Source organism: Chlorocebus sabaeus, chromosome 13 (assembly GCF_047675955.1).
Source record: "Chlorocebus sabaeus isolate Y175 chromosome 13, mChlSab1.0.hap1, whole genome shotgun sequence".
NCBI classification, from domain to species: Eukaryota; Metazoa; Chordata; class Mammalia; order Primates; family Cercopithecidae; genus Chlorocebus; species Chlorocebus sabaeus.
Window position 1 is genome coordinate 90,128,629 of NC_132916.1, and position 6,419 is coordinate 90,135,047.

Below are 6,419 nucleotides of genomic sequence, written 5' to 3' on the forward strand. Positions count from 1 at the left end.
CTTTTAAACCATCAGACCTCATGAGAATTCACTCACTGTTACGAGAACAACAAGGGATAAATCCACCCCCATGATTCTATCACCCTTCACCAGGCCACTCCTACAATTTGACATGAGATTTCGGCAGGGACCCAAATTCAAACCATATCATTTTACCCCAGACCTTCCTGAATCTCATGTCTTTCTCACATTGCAAAATACAATTATCCTTTCTCAATAGGCCCCTAGTCTTAACTCATGTCAGCATTAACTCACAAGTTCACAGTCCAAAGTCTCATCTGAGACAAAGTAAGTCCCTTCTGCCTATAAAGCTGTAAAATCAAAACAAGTTAATTACTTCAAATATACAATGGGGGTACAGGAACTGGGTAAATGTTCCTGTTCCAAATGGGAGAAATTGGCCAAAACAAAGGGGTTACAGGCCCCATGAAAGTCCAAAATCCTGCAGGCCAATCATTTAATCTTAAAGTTCCAAAATGATCTCCTCTGACTCCATGTCTCACCTCCAGGGCATGCTGATGCAAGGGGTGGGCTCCCACAGCCTTGGGTAGCTCTGATCCTGTGGCTCTACAGGGTACAGTACCCTCAGCTGCTTTCACAAGCTGGGGTTGAGTGCTTGCAGCTTTTCCAGGCACATGGTGCAAGCTGTCAATGGATCTAACATCCTGGGGTCTGAAGGACAGTGCCCTCTTCTCACAGCTCCACTAGGCAGTGCCCCAGTGGTGACTCTGTGTGGAGGCTCTAACCCCATATTTCCCCTCCACACTGCCCTAGTAGAGGTCCTCCCTGAGGGCCCCACCCATGCAGCAGACTTCTGCCTCGACATCCAGGTGTTTCCATAAAACCTCTAAAATCTAGGTGGTGGCTTCCAAACCTCAACTCTTGCCTTCTGCACAACCACAGGCCCAACACCATGTAGAAGCCACCAAAGCTTGAGGCTAGCACCTTCTGAAGCAATGGCCTGAGATGTACATTGACCCCTTTTCACCACAGCTGGAGCAGAAGCAGCTGACATGCAGGATGCCATTTCCTGAGGCTGCATAGAGCTACTGGACCATGGGCCTGGCCCACAAAACCATTTTTTCCTACTAACCTCAGGGTTTATGATAGGAGAGGCTGCCACTAAAGTTCTCCAGCATGCCCTGGAGACATTTTTCTCATTGTCTTCGTTATTAACATTGGCTTCTTTTAACTTAAGCAAATTTCTGCAGCCAGCTTAAATTTCTCCCCAGAAAATGGATTTTTCTTTTCTACCACATGGTCAGGCTGCAAATTTTCCAAACTTTTATGCTCTGCTTCCCTTTAAATATAAGTTCCAGTTTCAGAAATTCTCTTTGATTATGCATATCGGCATACACTTTTAGAAACAGCCAGGTCTCATCTTGAAAGCTGTGATGTTCAGAAACTTCTTCTGCCAGATACCCTGAATCATCTATCTTAAGTATAAAGTTCCACAGTCTCTAGGGCAGGGGCAAAATGCCACCAGCCTCTTTGCTAAAGCATAGCAAGAGTAAACTCCAGTTCTGAGTTAAGTTCCTCATCTCCATCTGAGACTACCTCAGTCTGAACTTTGTTGTATGGACACTGTCAGGATTGTACATACAGGAATGTATGAATCACTGTCGGGATTTTGGTCAAAACCATGCAACAAGTCCCTAAGAAGTTCCAAACTTTTCCTCATCTTCCTGCTTTCTTCTGAGTTGTCCATACTGTTCCAACCTCTGCTCGTTACTCAATCCCAAAGTTGCTTTCACATTTTCAGGTATCTCTATAGCAATGTCCCACTTTCCTGGTACCAATTTTCCATATTAGTTAGTTTTCACACTGTTATAAAGAACTACCTTAGACTGGGTGATTTATGAAGAAAATAGGTTTAACTGACTCACGCTTCCAGAGGCTTAACAGGAAGCATGACTGCGAGGCCTTGGGAAATGTACAATCATGGCAGGTGAAGGGGAAGCAAGCATGTCTTACCATGGCAGAGCAGAAGAGTGAAGGGGAAGTGCCAAACACTTTTAAACCATCAAATCTCATAAGAATTGAATCACTATCAAGAGAACAGCAAGAGGGAAATCCTTCCCCATGATCCAATCACCTCCTATCAGGCTGCTCCTCCAATTCAACATGAGATTTGGGCAGGGACACAAATCCAAACCTTATCTGGGCCTATGAGGAGCCTTTTGCCCTGGAAACAAGATTGATATAAAACTTTAATGTTGCCGCTGGGTGCAATAGCTCATGCCTGTAATCCCAGCACTTCGGGAGGCTGAGGTGAGTAGATCACTTGAGGTCAGGAGTTTAAGACCAGCCTGGCCAACATGGTGAAACCCCATCTCTACTAAAAATACAAAAGTAGCTGGGCATGGTGGTCCACAACTGTAGTCCAAGCTACCTGAGAGTCTGAGGCATGAGAATCACTTGAACCCAAGAAGTGACTTGGGTCTACAAATTCAACAATCTATAAATTCAACAGAATCCCCATCAAAATACCACCATCATTTTTCACAGTTAGAAAAAACAATTCTAAAATTCATATGGAACCAAAAAGGAGCTTGCATAGCCAAAGCAAGACTAAGCAAAAAGAACAAATCTAGAGACATCACACTACCTGATTTCAAACTATACTATAAGGCCAGCATCACCATAACGGCATGGTACTGGGATAAAAATAGGCACATAGGCCAATGGAACAGAATAGAGAACCCAGAAATAAACCCAAATACTTAAAGCCAACTGATCTTTGACAAAGCAAACAAAAACAAAGTGGGAAAAGACACCTATTTCAACAAACAGTACTGGGATAATTGGCTAGCCACATGTGGGAGAATTAAACTGCATTCTCATCTCTTACTTTATGCAAAAATCACTTCAAGATGGATTAAGGACTTAAACCTAAGATCTGAAACTATAAAAATTATAGAAGCTAACACTGGAAAAACCCTTCTAGACATTGGCTTAGGCAAGGATTTCCTGACCAAAAACCCAAAACCAATCGCAATAAAAACAAAGATAAATAGCTGGGACCTAATTAAACTAAAGAGCTTTTGCATGGCAGAAAAGAAACAGCAGAGTAAACAGACAACCCACAGAGTGGGAGAAAACCTTCACAATCTATACATCTGGCAACGGACTAATATCCAGAATCTAAAATGAACTCAAACAAATCAGTAAGAAAAGAAAAAAAAAAAACAATTAATCCCATCAAAAAGTGAGCTAAGGACATGAAAAGACAATTCTCAAAAGAAGATAAACAAATGGCCAACAAACACATGAAAAAATGCTCAACATCACTAATGATCAAGGAAATGCAAATCAAGACCACAATGCAGTACCACCTTACTCCTTACTCCTGTAAGAATGGCCATAATCAAAGAATTAAAAAACAGTAGCTGTCGGCATGGATGCGATCAGGGAACATTTCTACACTGGTAGTGGAAATGTAAACTAGTACAGCTGGTATGGAAAACAGTGTGGAGATTCCTTAAATAACTAAAAGTAGAACTACCATTTGATCCACTAATCCCACTATTGGGTATCTACCCAGAGGAAAAGAAATCATTATTCGAAAAACATACTTGCACACGCATGTTTATAGCAGCACCATTCACAATAGCAAAATCGTGGAACCAACGTAAATGCCCATCAATCAACAAGTGGATGAAGAAATGTGAAATACACACACACACACACACACACACACACAATGGAATACTACTCAGACATAAAAAGGAATGAACTAACAGCATTTGCAATGACCCGGATCAGATTAGAGACAATTATTCTAAGTGAAGTAACTCAGGAATGGAAAACCAAACATCATATGTTCTCTCTGATAATGAGGGAGCTAAGCTATGAGGATGCAAAGGCATAAGAATGATATAGTAGACTTTGGGGACTTGGGGGAAAAAGAGGGAGTGAGGGAAAGGGATAAAAGACAACAGATGTGGTGTAGTGTATACTGCTCCGGTGATGGGTACACCAGGATCTCACAAATCTCCACTAAAGAACTTACTCATGTAACCAAACACCACCTGTACCCCAATAACTTATGGAAAAATAAAATTTAAAAAAACTTTAATGTTGCTCTTAACAATTTTTTAAGTTTCTTTATCATAACCCTTTGACTCTCTAAATTTTTCCAACCCCTGGGCTTTGTTAACTTCCTAGCACTGATATTTTTACATTAGCATATTCTATATATTCTGATACTGCCATAAAATAGTCTCCCAACAGTTAACCCAGTTGGAAAGACAGAATTGCATAGGCTGTCATTAGAAGAGAGCAGAGAATTTGAGGAGCACTGCATTACCCTCTAAGGTGTGAGAATTCAAGACCAGGGCTATGGCTTACAGAGACCTTAAAGCAAAACAATAGTCTTGTTTGACTATTCCAGTAATCCAGACACTAGAAACCAATATAAACCAGAGAGAGAGAAAAAAAATGTAGGAGGATCTTTCTAAAAGGATACCAAGCACACATCAGGGAATTGAGCTAAGCCGTTATAAAGAACAAAGTGGAGTTCCCAAAAGTGAGAATAGAAGATTAGAGTTGAACGAGTAGAGTTAATTGGATCAATGGAATATCTGTGGCCTGAAGCCACCTTGTTAAATTTAAAGGTGCTTCACCCTAGGGAGCAGTTCTGGGCCTGACAAAATAGTACAAAGCTTGAGGGTGTTTATAAATACCAGTAATTGGTCTGGATTGGCTTTGATTTTCCTGCTTCTCCTTTCATTTATTTCTGTAGTTGAAATGTCTGCATTCCTTTATTCTCACTTAATTAAGAGGGATTAATTTGGTCATTTTACCAGGCCCAGTTTCATTTTGAACAGGCTTTGATCTAATGGGCTCAGTCTTGGATTAAAGTTGTTACAGAAGTGGAGTAAGGCACAGAACAGCAGAAATTAGAGACCAAGATGGCAGCCCAGCTGAGAAACATAACCAGGGAAACAGATGTGAAGCAGCCTAGAAAAAGAGATTGAACCAAAGCCCTAAAAAGCAGGGAAAACAATATCTAGTCCTCTTCATCATAGTCATCCTAGCATCCAGAGGGGGACGCCAGGGAGCTAGGTGAAAATGGAAAGTCAGTGGGACCACGGTAGAGAAAACAGATTCAAGCAACAGATGCCAAAGAGCTCTCCAATAACCCAAGCATTGGAATCTCTGAAAAATGTCTGAAACAGTGGTATCTGCCATCTGCCCAGAATGTTTTTACCCCCACAAATCCATAGGACTTACCCTCCCACTTCCTTCAGACCTTGACTAAATGCGTCCTTCACAGCAAAGACTTCCCTGGTCATCCTATCTAAAATGTAAACACTTTCACACAAACACACAAACACTCCCTATTCTCTTTCCTAACTTCCTTTTCTTCTTAGTTCTCATCAGTATCTAACATACATTATATTTCCCCTTATCCTTTAGTTTTGCCCATTAAAATGTAAATTCTATGACAGAGATTTTTGTCTGTTCGTTGCTGTGTTTCCAACACCTAGAACAGTGTTAGACACATATTGTTAGTTGATACTTATAAATATTTGTTAAATAAATGCTGAAGACTTTGTAAGCTAATCATGGAAATAACTTCTTGAAAATTATTAGTATTACCAGAACACAATTTATGCATTTTGACAAAAACTCTCCCTTTTGACCAAAACTTTAGTCAGTCTCTTTTGAGTCCTCTGACCACGCCTGATCTTGGGCTACCCTCTCTGTCCTTGTTGAATTCAGTTTGAGCAGGAATCCTATTAAGTCAGTTTTGGTATCTGACCACCCTCAATATCTTATAACACAGGACTGCCTCCAGCCATAATCCCATCAAGTCAGTTTAGCCAAAAATCTCTTATCCTTGATGTTTCCTCTGAGTAATTTTCCAATCACTGACCCCCCAACCCTGCTTCTTAGTTATAAAACTCCACTTGTTATTTTTGAAGTCAGAGTTGAGTCAAATCTTTTCCTCTCAGTGCAAGACCCCACTGGCATGTTCCCTATACTTATCTCCATGGCCCCCTTGAATAAAGTCCACCTTGCCATCTTTGTTTTTTGTTGTTGTTGTTGTTTGTTTGTTGTTTTTTAACAGTCTCACTCTGTCACCCAGGCTGGAGTACAGCGGTATGATCTCAGCTCATTGCAACCTCCGCCTCTCAGGTTCAAGCAATTCTCATGCCTCACCCTACCAAGTATCTGGGACTACAGGCATGTGTGCCACCATGCCTGGCTAATTTTTGTATTTTTCAGTAGAGACGGGGTTTCACCATGTTGGCCAGGCCAGTCTTGAACTTCTAACCTCAAGTGATCTACCCGTCTCAGCTTCCCAAAGTGTTGAGATTATAGGTGTGAGCCACTGCACCCAGCCCGCCTTAACAATCTTTAACAAGTATCATAAATAATTTTTTAGCACTCCTTTTGGGGGGAAGCGAAAG

General features: G+C 41.2%; 1 pseudogene; it reads right to left on the reverse strand.

Moving 5' to 3' along the window:
- The window catches only part of LOC103240219 (heat shock protein HSP 90-beta pseudogene), a 32,523-nt pseudogene extending 27,226 nt beyond the window's left edge, over positions 1-5,297 (reverse strand).
- Between the last annotated feature and the right edge of the window lie 1,122 nt (positions 5,298-6,419).